Below are 24244 nucleotides of genomic sequence, written 5' to 3'. Positions count from 1 at the left end.
TCACCCCCAGCCTGAAAACAGCCCTCAGCCCCTTACCCAGACTGGCCAGGCACCCCAGTGGGGACCCCCACCCTGAAGGGTGTGTGACCAGCTGCAAACAGCCATCATCCACTCACCCAGGCTGGCCAGGCACCCCAGTGGGGACCCCCACCCTGATCCAGGACACCCTTCAGGGCAAACCAGCCAGCCCCCACCCATGCACCAGGCCTCTATGTTATATAGTAAAAGGGTAATATGCTCCCAGCACCGGGATCAGTGGAGCCGTGAGGCCTCCCGGCACCGGGATCAGCGTGACAGGGGGCAGCGCCCAAACCCCCTGATCGCCCTGCGGCTCTGTGTGTGACAGGGTGCGGCACCCCAACACCCCCCCCCCCCCCATGGGCCTTGCTCTGTGTGTGACGGGGTAGAGCCATAACCTCCCCATCGGCCTTGCCCTGAGTGTGAGAGTGGCAGCGCCCCAACCCCCTGATTGGCCCTGCTCTGTGGGTGATAGAGGGCGGTGCCCCAACGCCCCCCCGCCCCCTCCCCCCACGGGCCCTGCTCTGTGTGTGACGGGGTAGAACCATAACCTCCCCATCAGCCCTGCCCTGAGTGTGACAGTGGCGGCGCCCCAACCCCGATTGGCCCTGCTCTGTGGGTGATAGAGGGTGGCGCCCCAACCCGCTGATCTGCCCTGCTCTGTGTGTGACAGGGGACGGTGCCCCAACTCCCCTATCGGCCCTACTCTCTCAGTGACAGGGGGGAGCTCCTCAACCCCCTGATGGGCCCTGCTCTGTGTGTGACAGGGGGGAGCTCCCCAACCCCCTGATGGGCCCTGCTCTGTGCATGACAGGGTACGGAGCCCCAACCCCCCTGATGGTCCCTGCTGTGTGCGTGAAGGGGGGCAGCGCCCCAACCCCCTGATTGGCCCTGCTCTGTGCATGACGGGGGTGGCGCTGCAACCTCCCCATGGACCCTGCCTTGAGTGTGACAGGGGGCGGTGCCCCAATCCCCCTATCGGCCCTACCCTGAGTGTGACTGAGGGTGGCATCGCAACCTCCCAATCCACCCTGCTCTGTGCGTGACAGGGGGTGGCGCTGCAACCTCCCCATCGACCCTGCCTTGAGTGTGACAGGGGGCGGCGCCCCCAACTCCCCAATCGGCCCTGCTCTGAGCCCGACCAGGGGCTGCACCTAGGGATTGTGCCTGCCCTCTGCCACCCGGGAGCAGGTCGTTATCTCCCAAGGGGTCCCAGACTGCTAGAGGGCACATGTCGGGCTGAGGGACCCCCCTCCCCAGCAAGTGCGCAAATTTTTGTGCACCAGGCCTCTAGTATATAATAAAAGGGTAATATGCGAATTGACTCTAACAGCAGAATGACTGGTAATGCCTGGTCACTATGACACACACTGACCAGCATGGGGCAGATGCTCAATGCAGGAGCTGCCCCCTGGTGGTCAGTGCGCTCCCACAGGGGGAGCTCTGCTCAGCCACAAGCCAGGCTGACAGCTGCCAGTACAGTGGTGGTGGTGGGAGCCTCTCCCGCCTCCTCAGCAGCGCTAAGGATGTCCCACTGCAGCTTAGGCCTGCTCCCTGCTGGCAAGTGGACATCCCCCAAGGGCTCCTGGGCTGCCAGAGGGATGTCTGACTGCCAGCTTAGGCCTGATCCCCCCAGGGAGCGGGCCTAATCCAGAAGGTGGTCATCCCCCGAGGGGTCCCAGACTGTGAGAGGGCACAGGCCGGGCTGAGGGACCTCCCTGAGTTCACAAATTTTTGTGCACCGGGCCTCTAGTAAAAAATAACAACTATAGAGTGTACAACACAAAGTGTGAACCATAATGTAAACTATGTACTTTACTTAATAATATATCAATATTGGCTCATCAGTTGTAACAAATGTGTCACACTAAAGCAAGATGCTAAAAAAGAGAAACTGGGGGATGGAATGAAGGGGTATGTATATAGAACTTTGAATTTTTCACTCAATTTTTTTTTCTTTGAACCTAAAACTGCTTAAAAAAGAGTCTATGAATTTAAAAAAGTATTTCCTACTATAAGGCATTTTCCATTTGTAAATATCATTTGCCTACATTAAATCACAATGACTACACGTTTCGTATTCCTTGAGGAAAAACTCAATTACACATATGACTGCTCACAATATTTCTCCAAACAGGATAAAACAGATAAAAATCCCTGTTGTCTTTCTTACTTGCACTCTTTCATCAGTTACAACTTGCTTTTTCCCTATGTAGCAACTGTGGGGAGTTAAGGACCAATAGTTATTGAACTCTTGCAGCCTTTTCAACAGATGTTGCATGAGAACAAAGACATCTACTGGGCAATGAACTAACTGTCTAGAATGGAGTAGTTTTGTGCCAAATAGGAGGAAAATTGAGAAAGTAATCACTGAAACATATATATAATTCTGTGGTTCAGATGAGGAACCCTGGTTGAGAAAGATGCTAGAGATATGAAAAACTAACCAGAGCTAATTTATAACATTAAGAGTAGCTAATACTCAGTAATCTCATCCCTATTTTGTATAGACAAGAGGCACTAACAAAATCAAAACATATATGTAACACTGGGTGAGACCTGTAAAGAAACTACTTTAATTTAATCTTTCAAAATATATTCTTAAGCTGCCTCTGCTAAACTCTACAGATCAATCAAATGTATCATAACCATTAATAGTTTCCTGATAAGTATATAATCCTCACATGAGAAAATGAGTATACTTGAATCCTGAGGGAAATATAAGACCAATATTATTCTGACCAGAATTGAAAACAGGAAGCTCTTCAAAAATAAAATATTAAAATAACACCACTTTAAAATTTATTTACAAATAGGTTACGATCTGAAACAATGACTTCAGAGCATTCTACCAGCCTCGTGAAATACAACCTTATTCCTTGTTTCTTTTCTTTTAATTGCTTTCCTTATTTTTTCTCTTCTTCTACTCATACCTTAAATTTGCAAGTCATTCCAAGGTGCTTTTAGCCTGACAGTTCTCAAGACTAAAGAGAGCTATTAATAAGAATTGGGTTTCGCCCTAACCGGTTTGGCTTGGTGGATAGAGCGTCGGCCTGTGGACTGAAGGGTCCCAGGTTTGATTCCAGTCAAGGGCATGTACCTTGGTTGTGGGCACATCCCCAGTGGGGGGCGTGCAGGAGGCGGCTGATTGATGTTTCTCTCTCATCAATGTTTCTAATTCTCTATCCCTCTCCCTTCCACTCTGTAAAAAATCAATAAAATATATTAAAAAAAAAAAAGAATAGGGTTTCCTGTTCCACCATCCATGGTCAAGTTTCTAAGTCAGAGAAAACACAAATGCCCAGTCTTTATCCCCGTACAGAACTTCTGCTTGACAATAAGTCAACACAGATGGTAATCTAAATGCCTTCCATTGTCTTTCCTAGTATGCAGCCCTCACTACCCCTTCCTGTAAAGAGAAAGTATTTCTTAACGCAAAAAGAGAGAAGGGAACAATGCTGTGTAAAAAAAGCAAAGTACATTGGACTTAGAAGTCTCTCTCTTTTTTTTTTTTATTCCAGAAAGCAAGGGAGAGGGAGAGAGAGATAAAAACGTCAATGATGAGAGAGAATCATTAATTAACTGCTTCCTGCATTTCCCCTATTGGGGATAGAGCCCGCAACCCCGGCATGTACCATGACGAGGAATTGAACCAGCAACCTCTTGGTGCACAGGATGATGCTCAACCAACTGAGCCACACCAGCCAGAGCTAGAAAGAGTAAATTAAAACACACACACACCTTCAGGGTAAAAGGATAAAAGGTAAAATACTGATCAACAATAATGCATTATATGCACTATAGAACTCAGAATACTTTATGGGCTTCCCTATTAAATTAAAACCTCTAAATCCTACTGTGATAGAGAAATGATATGTGAAAACAGAATGAAGGAATCGATATTTAATAAGATGTCACCTTGCATTTGCCAAGAATTCTGTATTTTATAAGTGCTCCAATGCTCATTTGCATTATATTCAATTTCCAGATATAGAAAATTGGACACTTGTATTAAAATATAATAACAATTCCATGTCAGAACTCAAGCATAGGTCTATGACATGTTACTCAGTCTCCTTTAATAGCAAAGAATTGATTGTACTATGGGCCAATCTGTAAGAATAATATATATTTCTGGCAAATGAAGTCTCTTTGTGCCTAAATAACAATTTCAGTGGAAATTTTTTTAGCATTCACAGCAACGCACATCTTTATAGATACTCTTTTATAACAACCTGTCTATATTTATGTTCTCTTTAGAAACAAACCTGCTAGGTTGACAGCTATAGCAGATATTTCATAGAATATTTTACTTCCTTTTAAACCTTTATTCCAATTTATTTACCTAGGTACTTTTATTTTTTAATTTTTATTTTTTATTGAATTTATTGGCATGACATCCTATATAATAAAGAGGTAATACGCAAATTGACCATCACTCCAACACACAAGATGGCCACCACAAGATGGCCTGCAAGGGAGGGTAATTGGGGGAGACCAGGCTTGCAGGGGAGGGCTGTTGGGGGCAACCAGGCCTGCAGGGGAGGGTAACTGGGGGGGATCAGGCTTGCAGGGGAGGGCAGTTGGGGGCAACCAGGCCTGCAGGGGAGCAGTTAGGCGTCGATCAGGCTGGAGGGAAGTGGTTAGGGGTGATCAGGCTGGCAGGCCGAAGCGGTTAGGGGCAATCAGGCAGGCAGGCAGGTGAGTGGTTGGGAGCCAGCAGTCCTGGATTGTGAGAGGGATATCTGACTGTCCGTTTAGGCTCGATCCTGGTGGACATCCCTCGAGGGGTCCCAGATTGGAGAGGGTGCAGGTTGGGCTGAGGAATACACACACACCACCACCACCACCACCACATGCACTAATTTCGTGCACCAGGCCTCTAGTTGATTAATAAAATTATATAGGTTTCAGGTGTACAATTCTATAATACATCATTTGTACATTGCATTGTGCATCCACCACTTTAAGTCAAATCTCCTTTCATCACCATTTATCCTCTCTATATCCTCTTCTACCTTTCCCCACCCCGCTTTCCCTCTGGTAATCACCACACTGTTGTCTGTGCCTATGAATTTGTGGTGTGTGTTTTTGTGGGGGTTTTTTTGCTTAATCCCTTCACCTTTTCACCCAGCCCCCATAAACCCCTTTATCTCTGACAGCTGTCAGTCTGTTCTCTATCTATTTTTCTAGGTACTTTAAAAAAAGATTTCCCTTGCTTACATAAAGATATTTTAAACTTTAGTATTTAATTAAAGCCCAAATTAGAACATCACAAAGTAAAGTGGTACTAAACACGTAGATAAGTTTATATTGTTGTACATTTTATTTTGTTTTATTAAACTGAGGCCCAGAAAGTTAAGTGTCTTACTCAAGATAACCTAGTTAATTAATCTAGATACCAGACCTTACTAACTTGACGTTAGTGGCTATTAATTCTGAAGTCAGTCAAACCTGTGATTCCAGACTTGGCAACTTAGAGCTTCCATAAAACAGGAATAAAACACTGCAAATGACTATGAAGAAAATTAAATAAGAAAATGCTTGTAAAATCCTGAGTACAGTGCCTACACACAATAAATTATGAATAAATGTTTGTTGGGAAGGTAATATAAGAGGATGCTGCTGATTGTGATAATTCAAATAAAAACTTTACAATATAATATACATTTCACTAAAATATTACATAAATATAAAGTGTTTAAATGCTTCCTTTTATTGCAAACATTTAATTAAAGTGCAAACTAATACTCTAATCATAAACATATCTATTATCTATCCTTGCCATTCTAATCAAGGAAATGGACCTTTTTGTTCCTTTTTGTCTAACCAAATTGCATTTCAAATCCATGGAATCAATTTGCCATTTTTAAGAAATCTTATATTTTTATTTAAAAGCTATCTAGTCCAACAACAACAAAAAATCCAATTAAAATGGGCAAAAGACTTGATTAGACATTTCTCCAAGGAAGATATACAAATAAATACAAGAAAAGATGCTCAACATTAGGGAAATGCAAATCAAAACCACAATTAGATACCACTTCACACCCATTAGGATGGCATTTTTTTTTTTAAGCAGAAAATAACAAGTGTTGGAGAAAATGTGCACAGCTGGTGGGAATGTAAAATAGTGCAGCTGCTATGGAAAACAGTTAAACAAAGAATTACCATAGGATCCAACAATTCCACTCCTAGGTATATATCCAAAATAATTAAAAGCAGGGACTCAAGCAGATACTCATATACCAGTGTTCATAGCAGCATTATCCACAATAGGAACAGCTGAAATGTCCATCAACAGAAAAATGGATAAAAAAATGTGTGCATACATAATAATGGAATAATATTCAGCCTTAAAAAGGAAATTCACTGCTGGTGGGGATGTAAACTGGTGCAGCCACTATGAAAACAGTATGGAGATTCCTAAAAAAAAATTAAGAATAGTTACCTACCATATGACCCAGCAACCCCTCTTCTGGGTACTTACCCAAAAAATTGAAAAACATTTATTCACAAAGATATTTGCACCTTTATTTCATTGCAGTATTATTCATGGTATCCAAGACATAACAACAAGTGTTCTTTGATAGATGACTGGATAAAGAAGATGTGGTACCTATATTCAATGGCATACTATCCAGCCATAAGAAAAGATGAAATACTGCCATTTTCGACAACATGAATGGACCTTGAGAATATCATGCTAAGTGAAATAAGTCAGTCAGAAAAGGTTAAGAAACATATGATTTCACTCATATGTGGAATATAAAACTGAAAGTAACAAATGAACAAATAAGAAAAACAAGCAAAAACTCATAGACACAGACAACAGTATGGTAGTTACCAGAGGGAAGGAGGGTTAGGGCTAGAGAAGCATAAAGGGGGCCAAATATATGGTGACAGAAGATTTAACTTTGGGTGGTGGGCACACAATGCAATATACAAATTATATATCATAGAAACATACACTTGAAACCTATATAACCTTATTAACCAATGTCACCTAAATAAATTTAATAGAAAATAAAAAATACTAAATATAAGGTGCCCAGATTTTAAAAAGGAATGAAATTCTGATACATCCTACAAGGATGAAGCTTGAAGACAATATGCTAAGTGAAATAAACCAGATACAATAGAACAAAATTGTATGATTCTACTTATAGGAGGTGCTTAAAATAGGCAAAGTTTTTGAGATAGAAAATAGAATAGAGGTTAACAGGGAACCAGGGGCTGAAAAGAGGAGAGAATAAGAAGTTATTGTTTGCCCTGGCCAGTGTGGCTTAGTTAGTTGAAGCATCCTCCCTTACACCAAAAGGTGGCGGGTTTGATTCTGGTCAGGACACACACCCAGGTTTCGGGTTTGATCCTCAGTCAGGGTGTATGTGGGAGGTAACGGATCGATGTTTCTCTCTCATATCGATGTTTCTTTCTCTCCCTTTCTCTCTTTAAAAATAAATTAAAAAATGCATAGTTGTTGATCCAAACCAAACATTTTTTTTTTAAGTATTCTTCAATGGGTACAGAGTTTCTGTTTGGCATGATGAAAAAGTTCTAGGAATAGTTGCACAACAATGTGAAAGTATTTAATACCATGGAATGGTACACTTAAAAGTAATTAAAATGGCAAAATTTGTTATGTGTATTTTACTATAATTAAAAAAACTATCTAGTCCAAGAATCTTAACTAGCAAACATATTTTGAAACACACATGCTCACAGCAGTGTTAATCACAATAGCCAAAAGGTGGAAGCAACCCAAGTGTCTGTCAACAGATGAATTAATTTAAAAAATGTGGTTTATACAAACAAAGAAATATTATTTAGCTATAAATAGGAAAGAAATTCTGAGACATGCTACACCATGTATTAATCTTGAGGACAATATGCTAAGTGAAATAAGTCAATCACAAAAAGGCAAACTATATGATTCTACTTATATGAGGTGCCTAGAGCACATCAAAATCATAAAGACAGAAAATAGAATTGCAGTTGCCAGGAACTGGGGGGAAAGGGTAATGGAGGGTTGTTGTTTAATGGATGTAGAATTTCACTTCTGTCCAATAAAAAGAGTTCTAGAGATGAATGATGGTGATGACTTTACAAGAATCTGAATGTACTTAACACTACTGAACTATACACTTTAAAATGGTTGAGATGTTAAGTTTTATATTATTTGTATTCTAGCATAATAAAAATTTGAAAAAAATTAATTCTGATATATCCAACAACATGGATGAACCTTAAAGACATTATGTGAAGTAAAATAAGCCAGGTACAAAGACAAATATTTTATGATTCGACTCTTATGAAGAACTTACAGTAGTGAAATTCGTAGAAACAGAAAGTAGGATTGGGAGGAGGAATTATTGTTTAATGGGTATAGAATTTTGTTTGAAAATGAAATAAAAGTTCTGAAAATGAATGGTGGTAATGGTTGTACAACACAGATGTACTTAATGCCTCGTAAGTGTACACTTAGAAATGGTAAAGATGGTTATTTTTTAAAATTATGGTTAATATACATAAAATTTACCATTTTAACCATCTTGAAGCATACAATTCAGTTTACATTTAGTCTATTCACCACACAATCACAGCACAACCCTAATTTTTGAAAAGACAAAGCAGCAATATATTACAGCATTTCTCAAATTCTAAATTATCTAATTGCTTCCTTGTAGCATGGTTTAAATTGTTTCTCTAATCCGTTCATTTCCTTTAATCTGGAAGTGATATTTAAAAGCTTGATTGGAGTCAAATTAAGTACTTTTAGCAAGAACTCTTCATAGATTATTTCATGAGCCTTGGTTTGTCTTATTCTTCAATGTCTAATTTGCTATTAATCTCATCAATGTTTTGCTTTTGTTTTTTTAAGTCTCAGACATTGTAGTTTCCATCTGTGGAGGTTCAGTTCAATTTGGGTCCTTTTTTTTTTTTTTAGATCTTCCATGTTTCTATTGAATATATTTAATCTTTCTTCTATTTTCTGAGCATATGGAATATACCATTAATTATAAAAATGGTTTTTAAAATATATTTTTATTGATCTCAGAGAGGAAGGGAGAGGGAGAGATAGAAATATCACTGATGACAGAGAATCACTGATTGGCTGCCTCCTACATGCCCCCGACTGGGGATTGAGCCCACAACTGGGGCATGTGCCCTTGACCACAATTGAACCTGGGACCCTTCAGTCTGCAGGCTAACACTCTACCCACTGAGCCAAACCAGCTAGGGCTATAAAAATGTTTTAACATTTCTTTCTACTAATTCTATTCTGTTTCAGTTTTGATTGATTTTCCCCCCTCATGATTATGGGTCATATTTTACAGCTCCTTTGCATGTCTAGTAATTTCTGGTTGGATGCCAGACACTGTGAATTTTACTTTGTTGAGTGCTGAATATTTTTGTTTTCCTGTAACTATTCTTGAGCTTAGGTCTAGGACACAATTCAGTAACCTGGAAACAGTCTGACACTTTCAGGTCTTGCTTTTAAGCTTTTCAGGCTGGGCCAGCACAGCATATAGTTTAAGGTTAATTTATGGCACTACTAAGGAAAAACCCTTCTGAATACTCTACATGATGACCTGTTAAGACATTTTCCACTCTGGTTGATAGGAAAAAACAACAACACTATTCCTGCCTCTACAAGAACTCTGAGTACAGTTGTCTCTAATCTTTTCAACTGGTTCTTTTTCTAGCCTCGGGTAGTTTCCTCACATGTATGCACTGATCAGACGTGAATATCTGAGGGGACGCCTTTGCAGATCTCAGGAGTTCTCCCTCCTTTCAGCTCTCTAATCTCTAGGATTCTGCATTGAAAACTCCAGCTGCCTTGGCCTCCCTTTTATTCCTCTTTGTCTTCGTGAATTATTTTAAAGCAACCCTCAGACATCATATCATTTCACAGCTATATATTTTACTATTTAGTATGTCTCCAACATCTGGACTTTCTTTCTACATAATCATGTCACTGTTACACTAAAAATATTTATAATATTTCTTGATATGATCTAATATGCAGTCCATATTCCAATCCCCCCAACTTTCTAAAAAATGGTTTTTCATTTATATAACTGGTTGTTCAAGTTCTCTTTAATACTAGCATTTAATTAACACTAATCTGTGAGGGGTACTATGCCAAGTGCCTGATATCCATTATCTTATTTAATCCTCAATGACCCTTGAGATAAGTATTATTTTACTCCAATATAACTGAGAAGGACACCAAAGCTCAATGCTTCTAAGAAATCTGCCAGAGGTCATAGCCTGCAGATGGCAGAGGAAAATTTCTACAATCCCAAAGTCATTGCTCTAACCATTATGTTTCATTACCATCTCGGGAATTATTAGGATGGAAAGTTAGATGATATAAATACTGAAGTTGAAAATCAAATTCTAAAACCACTTAATTTAAATGCTATTACAAATCAAAAACCTGAAAAAATTAGCAATGCTGCTTTATTTGAATTACAATATAAGCCACTTGCTAATTTCCAAATCTAAAAGCAAGTTTTATTTTAACAAGAAAGGAATGTGGTTGAAAATCTCTAGTATCATGTGAAACTAGAGAATATAGACTCAAGTCTATTTATAATGTTCTACAACACTTCTGTCAAGTAGAATGTGCTGCAATGACAGAAGGTTTTATATCTGCACTGTTCAATACAGTGACCACTAGCTATATGTGGTTACTGAGCACCTGGAATATGTCTATTGAAATTGATAAACTTAATTTTAAATTTTACTTAGCATAAATTTAATTGTAATTACCAATTTATCTGTCTGCCTCCACCATTAGACTATGAGCTCCTTGAGGAATGGAATATGATTTTTCTTCTCTCTCTCCAGAGCCTTGATACAGATAAAACATGTTTATTGATGTGTGGTAGAATATGTAGACAGAATTTTCTAGATGTGTCCAAGTAGGTTATCTAAATGTCTCAGATTGATAAAGGTTACAGAGTGCAGTCTTAATCTACTGGATTATATCCTGTTCCTACTCTGATTTTTAAAGCAGATGAAATATCTTATTTACTCATTTGTTCACTAAACATGTACTGAGCTTGTCTGTATGACAGGTGCTCAGGATATGATGGTGAATAAGACTCAGTTCCTAGCATCAAGACACACTCAGTCTCATAGAAAATACACACAATTGCTCCACAAAAGAAAAAAAATAGTTTTTAAAGGAAAAAGAATTATTAAGGGAACCACAAAGGAAAATAACCACTATCAAGTGGAGGGAAGTTTTATGAATTGGAGAACTCATTAACCTAGTTTAAAGATGAATAATAGCTCACCACTTCGAGGATGTCAGGATGGTGGAGAGGCGTTCAAAGTACAACAAACAGCCTATGCAAAGGTATAAAGACACAAAAGACATGGTTTGTAGGGGGAGCAAAAAGTAGTTCACTGTGACTAGAACATGAAAGAAGGAATAGGAAGGGAAGGTAGAGACATAAAAGCTACATTAGAAAGATGTATTACAGCTTAGATTCTAAAGCCCTCTCTATGCTGTGGTATAAAATGCTCACTTAATCCTAATAGGATAGTAGACAATCAAAGTAATGATTATTTTTTTAAAGGAAAAAAAATAGCTTGCTGATTTAATTCCAATACTCAAGATACAAACTTTAAAAAGCAAATCTTAAATTATACTTGAGAACTTGGGGATTAGAAATAGACATTAAGTAACTGTTCAAGTCTGTTTAAGCAATGCTATTAGGATAGGCATTTTAAGTTTAATAACCAACATTAAATGACTTTGAAGAGCCCTAACCGGTTTGGCTCAGTGGAGAGAGCATCGGCCTGCAGACTGAAGGGTCCTAGGTTCGATTCCGGTCAAGGGCATGTACCTGGGTTTTGAGCACATCCCCAGTCGGGGGGGAGGGGGGAGTGCAGGAGGCAGCTGATCGATGTTTCTCTCTCATCGATGTTTCTAACTCTGTGTCCCTCTCCCTTCCTCTCTGTAAAAAATCAATAAAATATATATTTTTTAAAAAAATCACTTTGAAGTGAAATGCAACTATTATTTGTGTAGCTAACAAGAATGATGAGGATCTATTTCTCAAATATTATACTAAAGTTTCAATTTTCTCACAGTCAGTAAAACCCACCTTGAAGTTTGCCTGGGAAATGTTTACAATTTCCAAAAAGAAAACAACCCCCCCCCCCGATTACTCTTAGTTTGGGGAAATAAAGATTAACCCATTTCTAGTTGTTTCTTTTCTCATAAAAAGGGCTAAAACACCTCTCATCCTAATGCAGCAATATTTAACTTCCCAATGCCAGATCATTAATTATATTTAGTGTCAATCACTTCTCACAAGTTTTTCAATTACACAGTTGCTTTTTTTTTTTTTTTTTTTGGGTTTTCAAGAAACATTCTAAACTGTTATCTCTTCCACCTGCAGGTATCTAACATATCATATTCTCAAAGCATTACTTCTTCACAGGAGTTCAACACTGAACTTATCCTTAAAAATAAAAGCAAATCCATTTTTATCATTTCTATTACCAAAAGTCACCATAAATTCTAATCTGAATTCCTGAGATGTCCAACACATAGTTATCCTCCTATAGTGTATCTTCCACTTAATACAAAAATTTACTGAGCTCAAAGTTTGTGTAAAATTCTCTCAATACATTCCCCTAGCATGAAAGTTACCATACTTAAATTAGGCAATCTTCAAATACTATGGCAGTACACTAATAATTACTGTATTTTGTTCAAAGTTTTCTAGTCTATTGCTATACTATATATGCAATATGTAATGTAAACACCTGCCAATATCAAGACAAACTGAATGAAGAACAATATAGTTAATTCCTCAAATACCTGTATATTTTACTCTCCCCACAGTTAAACATGCTGAAATTGGGAAAATAAAATCTTTTTAGACATTATTTTTTGTTATTGTTATTATTAAGTTACATTTAATGAGAACCTACTATATCCAAGACACTTGGCAAACATTAATTAAGTTAATCCTGGCAAGAACCCCAGAGATAGGTATTATCATTTCAATTTTGCAAATGGAATAAACTCAAGTTCAGAGAAATTGAGTAATTTTCACAACACCCAGAGTGATGGAGTTGGGTTTTAGAATACAGATCTGTCTAAACTAAAGCATGTGCCACCAATGTTAGCAATTGAAGTTCCAATGTTCATTGAAATAACCATTAACATTTCTTTCCAACGAAGACAGTAAACAATGTTGCTTCAATTATATTTTTTCTAAAAATACAATGCATCATCAGAATAACACATAAAGATACGAAGCCAGACATTAATGTTAACTACAGTTTTTTAAAAAAAAAAATTGATGAGAGAGAGAGAGAGAGAGAGAGAGAAAGAGAGATGTGGCAGAGAAACATCAATTGGTTGCCTCCTGCACATGCCCTGACTGGGGATCCAACCCACAATCTGGGTATGTATCCTGACTGGAACCAAAAGGACGATGATACAACCAACCCAGTCACCTGGACAGGGCTTAACTACAGTTTTAAAGTTAATACCCAGTGACAGCAATTAGTTACAATTATAGTGATACTAGGGGACCAGTGCACAAAGATTCGTGCACAGGGGCTGGTTCCCTCAGCCCGACCTACACCCTCTCCAATTGGGGAGCCCTCTCCAAACCAGGAGTTCCTGTCTGTTTTTGCAATCACATGAGTGAATTGTCTGAGACCCCAACCCAGTTTGGTTTGTTGCTCACAGACTAATAGAGGTATTTTTTTTTCTTTGCTCCATTGGTGGAGATTTCCTAGAAGTTGCAGGGTATCTTCCTTTTAATTTTTCCTCGACACTCTGACTTTACTTATGTCTCTCACCTTTGCTCTCCCTCCATCTCCCACTGCAACAATAACTTGCTCCAGACTCACTTTGCTCATGTCCAGGACAGTAGTCAGCAAACTGCGGCTCGTGAGCCACATGCGGCTCTTTAGCCCCTTGAGTGTGGCTCTTCCACAAAATACCACATGTGGGTGCACACATACAGTACGATTGAAACTTCGTGGCCCATGCACAGAAGTCAGTATTTGTGGAAGGGTCGGTATTTTGTGGAAGAGCCACACTCAAGGGGCCAAAGAACTGCACGTGGCTCGCGAGCCACAGTTTGCCAACCACTGGTCGAGGAGACCCCACAATGCGTCTGCTACCAGAACTATGATTCCCAGCATTCCTGGTGCTCCCTGCGCTCTTGGTTTTCACTTCCGGTCCAGGGGCTGCTGAAACAAAAGGACTGGGAACTTCATCTGCCCCCAGGCTAGGCTGACAGGACCAGACACTCCAGTGGCATCCCCAGGATCCAAGCCACTCAGCGCCTGTGGCAGGGGAAGTAGGAATGCCCTCCGAGTTGCCAGGGCAATGCAGCGGGTGTCCCGCCCCACCCCCAGCCGCTCGGTACGTGAGTGCTGCCCACAGGCCAGCCACGGTGATGCAGAGGGCGTTCCCGCCCCGCCTCTGGCTACTCAGCGCCTGCAGGCCTAGGACTGGAGTGGCTGGAGGTTGTTCTGGGACCCTGGCCGCTCCGGGCCTATGCATGGGCCTACAGGCTCAGAGTGGCCTAGGTCCTGAGGACCCAGGCTGCTTGGTGCCAGCACATGTGCAAGCAGCCACCCTGTCCCTGGCTGCTCAGCACCTGTGTATGCAAATTAACCCGCCATCTTTGTTGGGCTAATTTGCATACTCACTCCTGATTGGCTGGTGGGTGTTGTGAAGGTACGGTCAAGTTGCCTCTTTCTCTTTTATTAGTGTAGATATATTTTTTAAAAATATATTTTATTGATTTTTTACAGAGAGGAAGGGATATAGAGAGTTAGAAACATCGATTAGAGAGAAACATCGATCAGCTGCTTCCTGCACACTCCCCACTGGGGATGTGCCCACAACCAAGGTACATGCCCTTGACTGGAATTGAACCTGGGACCACCCAGTCCCCAGGCTGACGCTCCATCCACTGAGCCAAACCAGTCAGGGCAGTGTAGATATTTTTTATATAATACACAAGTGAGTGGTTTCTATACTTTTTAAAACATTAAATAATTGCCCTAGCCGGTTTGGCATCAGCCTGCAGACTTAAGGGTCCCAGGTTCAATTCTGGTCAAGGGTACATGCCCAGGTTGCAGGCTTGATCCCCAGTAGGGGGCATGCAGGAGGCAGCCGGTCAATGATTCTCTCTCATCATTGATGTTTCTATCTCTCTCTTCCTCTTCCTTCTTCTCTGAAATAAATAAAAATATATTTTTTAAAAAAATAAACATGAAATAATTACAGAGAGTCAAGCATTTAATCATATTACCTAGATATACTTAAATATTTAGAACATTTTAATTTACTATTTATAAACCACAGTTTGTTAATCAAATTAATCCACTGTAGTAAAAATATTTATCAAAAATCAATTTTAACAGACTGGTCAAATAAGCATAATATTAAAGTTAAAAAATGTGAATACTCCAGAGTAAGGATAACAGTACAAATACATACACTTGAAGAGTTTACTTATTTATTTTTTAAATATGTTTTTATTGATTTCGGAGAGAAAGGGGTAGAGAGAAAGAGATAGAAACATCGATGATGAGAGAATCATATCACCATGCCTCACACTGGGGATTGAGCCCCCAACCCAGGCACTTGAAGAGTTTAAGTTCTATAAATTTATAAAATAACAGATATTAAAAAGGAAAAGTCATCCTGGTCATGTGGCTCAGTCAGCTGGAGCTTTGTCCCCTACACTAAAGGATTGTGGGTTCTATTCCCAGTGAGGACACATATCTGGGTTGAGGGTTTGATCCCCAGTTTGGGCACATACAGGAGACAACTGATCTATGTTTCTCTTTCACATTAATGTTTATCTCTCCCTTCCTCTTTCTAAAAATCAATGAAAACATATCTGTGGGCAAGGATTTAAAAAAAGGGGGAGGGGAATCAACATACACACTGTAAAGTATAATTTAATTTATACTGGGAAAGGAAAGCAAGTTCTCTTAATTAAAAAACAAATACATAAAAATTATTTTAGTGAACATCTGTTATTTTTTCCTACCCATCAATTCTCCCATCTCTGGGAAATAACACCTCAATTTTCCTTTAGCAATTACTAGTATATGCCTCCTACCCTTAATTCATGTGGTTTGAAACCGTATACCCCCTACAACCCACTCCAGGATAGGAACAAGAGCCAATCCTGGCCACACAAGGCATTCTATCACTCTAGCTACAGAGATTGCCTCTAGGATGGACAGTGACCCAAGTCAAGCCAATGAGACTCCCTCCCATACACTAGAGAAAGGAAAGTTCTTTCTCTTCTGGGGTTTCTAAGGTTAGAGGAAGTAAGGCTAGTGCTATTAGTACCATCTTCCCCACAGAGTCTGACTTTACACTCTTTACTTTTCCACACTGATTCCCAAACATGCAAGGAACTAGTGGTTACCTGTGGCAGAGGAAAAGATAAATTAGGATTTTTAACTTTCAATGTTATATTTTCTATAACTTCTATTTTCCAAAATAAACATCTCTCTCTCTCTCTCTCTCTCTCTCTCTCTCTCTCTCTCTCTATATATATATATATATATATATATATATATATATATATATATACACACACACATATATATATATAAAAGAGAAATATGTTAATTAACCAGGACACTGTAATGGGTCAACAGGACAGGAGGAGGTTGTGCGCAGGGGCAGGGCGGCAAGGGCCTCTGGGCACCTGCACTGGGGGAGGGCCTGATCAGCAGTGGCCCTGGTGGCTTCAAGGGCCGGAGAGGGAGGCAGGGCTGGACAGGCAGCGGACAAGGCTCTGCGGGCCCGGGGAGAGAGGCAGGGCCGGACCAGTGACTCAAGGGTGGGCAGTGCCGCGCAATTTCAAATCACACACTGGGCTCCTAGTTACTTTTATAATAGAAAGTATGGAACATAGGAAATATGCCCATGTGTTTTCCTCTCATATATGCTCAGATATCAATATTTAATACCTTAAAAGCATTAACAATTTTCTCAAAATTTACCAAAGTGTGTAGAACATCTACTTTAAAAGAATTAACTTTTCCCCTTGGCACAAAAGCAAATTATTTTTATTCTGAGGGGGGGAAAAAGTGGTGAGTAAACTTTTTAAAAACTGTTTCTCTTTTTAAAAGGAATATATTAAACAACTCTATATGGGGAAGAAATGGCTAATGTTCAGCAAGTGCTATAGCCATTGTAAAAATTGCTCAAAAGGTAAAACTAAAGAAACTAGAAGAAACCATAGACAGCAAAATCTCAGACACCTCTCATAGCAATATGTTTGCCAATACATCTCCTAGGGCAAGGGAAACAAAGGAAAAAATAAACAAATGGGACTACATCAAAATAAAAAGCTTCTGCACAGCAAAAGAAACCATCCATCTAATAAGGGGTTAATATCCAAAATATATAAGGAACTCATACAACTTAACAAAAGGAAGGCAATTTGATTAAAAATAGGCAAAGGACCTAAATAGACATTTCTCCAAAGGACACATACAGAGGGTCAAGAGACATATGAAAAAATGCTCAAAATCACTAATCATCTGAGAGATGCAAATCTCTCTGTCAGAATGGCTACCATCAACAAATCAGCACATGAAAGTGCTGGTGAGGATGTGGAAAAAGGGAACCCTAGTACACTGCCAGTAGGAATGAAGATTGGTACAGCCACTATGGAAAACACTATGGAGTTTCCTCAAAAAATTGAATATGGGCCCTGGCCGGTTTGGCTCAGTGGATAGAGCACAGGCCTGGGGACTCAGGGGTTCCCAGGTTCGATTCCAGTCAAAGGCATGTACCTTGGTTGTGGGCACATCCCCAGTTGGGGTGTGCAGGAGGCAGCTGATCGATGTTTCTCCCTCATCGATGCAGAACTTTATCCCTCCCCCTTCCTCTCTGTAAAAAATCAATAAAATATATTTTTTAAAAAAATTGAATATGGAACTGCCATTTGACCTAGTGAGCCCACTTTGAAGAATTATATGCCTCAAACACCAATCAGAAACCTGAAACACCAATCAGAAAAAAATATATGCACTCCTATGTTCATAGCAGCATTATTTACAATAGCTAAGATCTGGAAACAGCCCAAGTGCCCATCAGTAGATGAGTGGATAAAAAAGTGGTGGTACACCCTGACTGGTTTAGCTCAGTGGATGGAGCGTCAGCCTGCGGACTGAGGGGTCCCAGGTTCGGTTCCAGTCAAGGGCATGTGCCTTGGTTGCTGGCACATCCCCAGTAGGGGGTGTGCAGGAGGCGGCTGATCGATGATTCTCTCTCATCGATGTTTCTGACTCTCTGTCTCTCTCCTTCCTCTCTGTAAGAAATCAATAAAATATATTTTAAAAGAAAAGAGCGGTGGTACATTTACACCATGGAATACTATGCAGCAGTAAAAAAAGAAGGGTCTCTTACCCTTTGACACAGCATGGAGGGACCTGGAGAATATTATGCTAAGTGAAATAAGCCAGTCAGAGAAAGACAAGTATCACATGATCTCATTCAGATGTGGAATCTAATGAACAAAATAAACTGATGAACAAAATACATCCAGAGACATAGAAGCATGAAATAGACTGATGAATCTCAGAGGGAAGGCAGGCGGAAGTGAGTAGAGATTAACCAAAGAACTGATAGCATATATGCATAACCCATGGACACAGACAATAGTGTGGGAAGGCCTGGGGGGTGGGGGACGGGTGCAGGGTGGGGGGGTTCAATGGGGGATGGGGAGGCATCTATAATACTTGCAACAATAAAGATAATTTTATAAGGAGAGGTAAAACTAAAGATTAAAAGTGGCCACATTAGTTTTAATAGCTATCAATTATTTTAGTCCCATAATGTTAAATAATATAAGGTCTGGAGGGTCAATTAGATCTTTCCGTTATAATTATTTTGCATAATTTTGCATTATGGGAGACATTACATACTATTGTTTAATTCTTAAATACTATAGGAAAGTTGGTGTCAACAGAACCCCTTGAGAATGTAAAAAGTCTGCTTACTAAATATAGTAAATATTCTATAGATTATAAAGACAGCAATACACACTGTTGTCCTCTTGCTTATTAGTTTTTATTAATAACTAATTATTTCTCTTTCTCCCACGGCATACAACCCACTCCTGAACCTATGCTTATTGCCAGAATTACTCTGTGTTTTATAATCCTCAGTAATTAAGGACACTTAGAAGGTGTTGATGACACTTTCTTGCCATAATTAGGTAGCCAGAGTGATGTTCGTAAGTGGAAGAGGAAATCAGGGACCTAAGAAGGGTGACAATAGAGAGCAGCTGGAGGCCAGAGCCACCTTCCCTCACACAAGAGGTAGAAGGTTCCACAAAGTTCCTGAGATAAGGTGGTAACAAACAAGCTCACTACCTTGTCCAACACCCGAAAGACAGCAGGTTGGTCATCCTGGCCAACATCTATGTTTTAAGATGCTGACATTTCACTAACTTGCCATATGGTTTCCATGAAGTCTAGAGTCTCCTACTGCTGTCAACTCAAAACCGCTTCACTTGACCCGCAAACTCCTTTCTTCCCCTAAGATCGCTTGCACACATGGCCCAAAGGGATGCTTTCACATAGACAAAGGTAACCCAAGAACCCACCCATAAACACTGATAGACACCCCTATTTATAACATAATAGTAAGAAATGGGTCTTTCCAGGGAGAATAAAACAGCTTACTCTAGTCCCTTAGCTATGAAATGGTTATTCTACTAATATTTCTAATACCTACAATATATTTTAGGCACCTGAAAGAGAAGGTAAAGAAACCACAAACACTAAGATCACAGAGACAGCAACTTAACGTTTTTAACTCTTCTGCCAGGGCTCCCACAGAGTCCACGCCACCTGGCTCACCCGCGCAGCCCCGCGTGGTGGGTGCGGGCAGGGCGGAGAGGGCGAGAGCGGGAAGCCACTGGAAACATAAACACTGAACCGTCCCCGAAGCCTGCGCTTTGTTTTGCTCCTTCGGGTCCCCATTGACTTTCCACTTGTTTCGTTTCAAAGGCTGATCCTTCTCCCCATCGCAGATCTAACTGTAAACTCCCCCACCCTCTTCCAACCACACCCACAAATGCCCGAGGAACCTATCGAGTCCGCCTGTGTCTCCAGGCGCCCGCGGGGAGACGCACGCCGGCGCCCCAGTGAACCCGGCGGCACCCGGAGAACTTCTCCCGGGACAGAGGGAGGGGCGGGTGAAGTCAAGAAAAGCGGCCGACGCGCAGCAGGAGAGACGAAGGACTCCTCTCCAGCCCCCGAACGAACGGGCGCCTCGGGGAGAGACAGCGACCCCCGCCCGATCTGAGAAGCCGCCTGAGCCCAGAGCCGACAAACGGCCGGCCCCGAGACCAGGTCCCTAAAGCCGTCTTGCACCCCCTTCCATTTTGCCTGCCATAAAGAATGTCTGTCTCCTCACCCGCTTCAGAGTTCAATACTCACCCGTCCCCGCTGAAGCGCCAGTTGCTTCTGCGTCAAGTCCTCCCACCTCAGAAAACCATAGAGACGAAGAGACAGCCGAGACCAGCCGCCACCACCGCCCACCTCCAGGTGACTCCTCTAGCCGCTGGGCCTGTCGGGATAGTGGCGAAATGCGTGTGGGCGGGGCACGGAGGGAAGGGGTGGGGAGGCGGGGGACTCGGAAACAAGCCGCCTCGGCCTGCCTCGGCCCCGCCCCGCCCCGCCCTCAGGCCCCGCCCCGCCTCGGCCCCGCCCCCGCTCTCAGGCCCCGCCCCTGGCCCGGCCCCGCCCCCTCAGTATTTAGGCGGGAAGGACACACACACACACACACTCACACACACACACACACTCACACACACACACACACTCACACACACACACACACAGTCTCACACACACACACACACACACACACACACAGAGTTCATAGAAATCTATGAGTTGTACTGTGCCCTCTGTCACCTCGTCGGTACCGTTTGACTAAGGGAAAAGGAGTCCGTGAAAAGAAAACTGACCACAGTGAGTTGAGAATTGTTCCTTTTGAACTGCATTTAGGTTTTAGGCTTCTGGTAAAAATGTCCTCATTTCCTGACCTTGAAACTTTTTTCAGTTTAGAAACTTCATCATTTCCTCTACTATATGGCTCTTGCAAGTGTTCTCTTTGCAAACTGATGTATTGGAGCGCTTATTCCCTGCCCACCACCCAGGCATGTGCCCCGGCTGGGAATCGAACTGTGACCTCCCGGCTCACAGGTCGACGCTCAACCACTGAGCCATGCTGGCCAGGCCCTAAGCTGCTAATATGTTTTTCTCTGTTGTTGCTATGAGAAGTGAGGATGGAGAGGGATCCTCTGGCTATGGAAACAGAACCAAAATATTTTTATTATGATAGGAGAGAACTTGCAAATTAAGGAATCCTGAAGAATTTCTTTAGCAGAGCTGCAGAAAAGGCTACAAGGTTGGAAACAAAAGAAGGCAACAGAACTATAATTGAGTTAAATTGTGAAGTAAGCAAAACAACTATTTTCTCCATTTCTTCTCAGAGGACCGTCCCTCCCCAATAATCGAACAAATCATTGTGTTCACTGTGCTAGCCCTTTACATCCAACTCAGTGTTTGCTTACAACTACCCTATGAATGGAGACTGTTTTTACTTAATTGCAGGTGGGGAAGCAGGCTCAGACCCCAATAATGCGTAAATGCTGCATGTGGCTGGGACACAGACTTGGTCCGTACCCTTAAGCAGTATTCTTTGATCTGTTGTCCTCGGGATCTACCTGCCTCAGGAGTTAAAAATCTCTCCCGACTCGCTTCTTAGCTATCAAAATGTACCTATTCTATATGTCTTTCCATTTAGAGCCTGTTCTCTATTAAATGAGAAATCGGTTAAAGAAATCCTTCCCCACCTATTAGTAGGCACTTGGCATGGTATCCTTCCCAGGCAGCATGCTCATTACCTGAGGATGGGAATTTCAGATGGTGTCCTAGATGACTGTGGAACACTTTGGAGACTCGTGGAACCTTAAGTAGTAGTTGAGTCAACTGTTCCTCAGAACAAGGGAAAAAGAAATATATAAGTCTTGAAAAAAATCAATTTTTAAGAATTGGTGCAATTCAATCCTGATTTTAGGCAATATTTGTCTATATAAAACTAATAAACCATTTGAGCAAATGATTAAATAATACGTAAACACATAAATCTGTGGTTCTCATACTTTTTGGTCTCAGTAGCCCTTTAAAAATTATTGAGGCCCTGGATGGTTTTGCTCGGTGGTTAGAGCATCAGCTCACAGACCGAAGGGTCGTGAGTTTAATTCCCAGTCAAGGGCACATACCTTGGTTGCAGGTTCGATCCCCAGCTCCGGTCAAGGCATGTGGGGGAGACAACCAATCGATGTGTCTCTCACGTTTCTCTCCGTCCCGACGCCCTTCACTACCACTCTGTCTGAAAATCAATGGAAAAATATCCTTAGATGAGGGTTAAAAAAAATTATTGAGGACTACTCCAAACAACTTTTGTTTATGTGTGCTATACATATAAATACTTATTATATTAGAAATTACAACATTTTTAATTCAATACAATTTTATTTAGTCATTTGAAAATAATACATACAAATAACATATTTTTATGAATAATAATATATTTAAAAATAGAAGAACAGCATGGTTTTACATTCTTATAAATTTCTTTAATGTCTATTCATAGAAAACAGCTGATTCTTACATCTTTTCTTCTTAGTTTGTTTCAATATCACACATCAGGTAGCCTTGGAAAACTCCACTCTACACGCAAAGAATGGGAGTGATAAAGGCAAATAACAGCTTATTCTTAGTAGGAAAAAGTCTTGACCTATGGATCACTGGAAAGTGTTTCAGGAACCCCCAGGAGTCCTTAGACCAGTGGTTGGCAAACCGCGGCTCGCGAGCCACATGCGGCTCTTTGGCCCATTGAGTGTGGCTCTTCCACAAAATACCAAGTGCAGGCGTGCATGTACAGTGCGATTGAAACTTCGTGGTCCATGCGCAGAAGTCGGTTTTCAGCCTGGGCGGGTCTATTTTGAAGAAGTGCCGTTAGAAGAAGTGGGGGTACATTCGCTGAGGTCAACCCCTCAGATTAAGGGCATTCTTAGCAAAGGCCAGCTTAGGAGTACCCTACTTAAGTTAATAACAATGTACCTACCTATATAGTTTAAGTTTAAAAAATTTGGCTCTCAAAAGAAATTTCAGTCGTTGTACTGTTGATATTTGGCTCTGTTGACTAATGAGTTTGCCGACCACTGCCTTAGACCACACGTTAAGAACCACTGCCTTAAACCATACAAACGTTACCTACTATGGGATTCTTTGTCTAACCATTTTGGCATCAAGTAGAGCATTTAGTAGAAAGTGGAACAAGACAGAGACAATTTACAGACTAGACCAATCTTATAAATATGAGTGAGTATTTTTTATTTTTCAGGAGCATAGAGTAAGTTAGCAGAATTCAGGGTCATAACTGAGCACATCTACATTCTGCATTAGAAATCAGTCCACCAATTCAATTATGTTTGTCTTTCAGGCTGCTGTACAAGGTGGGTCCTGTCACATGAATATATAATAACACTAAAGTGGGTTTATAGCCCCTGTAAAATATTAAAACTCCAAATTAAATTTGAAGTAAAAATTCTTTTCATAAGTATGAATGTATTCAGTGCTCACTATATGCAAGGCTCATAATAGGTGCTGGGCTTATAAAAATTTATAAGCACAGTTCCTGCCCTTGAGCAACTTATATATGTAAAGAGACTTACACTCTGGTATAAGTGTATTTTTTGCCATGTTCAATAATTCCCAAATTAGTTTGATGCTCTGATGTCTCAGAATTACCTGGGGAGATGGGAAAAATAAAGATCTCTGGACCATGAGATATGCTGTTTAAGTGGACCAGGGTGGTGCTCAGACATTTGGATTTTTAAAAGCGATCCAGGTGATTCCCATGTAATGATAGGTTTGGGGATGAATACTAACCACATGGAACAAAGAAATGGATTTGGTCTTTGCTCATAATACTATCACACATAAAACATGGTTTCTTTATTTCATCTTGAGTATTTCAAAGATACATCATTGTTGGAAAATCTGTGTTATCAGGAGAAAGAGTACATAGTTAATTTCATTCAGCTAAAATAGAAACTGGTGTTTGTATTTCAAACATTTTATAGTTCATCTGCCTTTATCACATTAA

The 24244-nt window shown here is 40.9% G+C and overlaps 1 protein-coding gene across 1 annotated transcript in view; it reads right to left on the bottom strand.

Annotated features, from left to right (window-relative positions):
* Positions 1 to 20656, bottom strand: part of MICU1 (mitochondrial calcium uptake 1) — a 170281-nt gene extending 149625 nt beyond the window's left edge. Inside the window, exon 1 of the mRNA XM_059662425.1 lies at positions 20500 to 20656. The gene's annotated coding sequence lies outside the window, so the exon portion shown is untranslated. The remainder of the gene's footprint in view (positions 1 to 20499) is intronic.
* Positions 20657 to 24244: the final 3588 nt, after the last annotated feature.

The sequence above is a fragment of the Myotis daubentonii genome, chromosome 13 (assembly GCF_963259705.1).
Source record: "Myotis daubentonii chromosome 13, mMyoDau2.1, whole genome shotgun sequence".
Lineage (NCBI taxonomy): Eukaryota > Metazoa > Chordata > Mammalia > Chiroptera > Vespertilionidae > Myotis > Myotis daubentonii.
The sequence above is the reverse complement of the archived record's forward strand: the minus strand, read 5'-3'. Positions and strand labels throughout refer to the sequence as shown.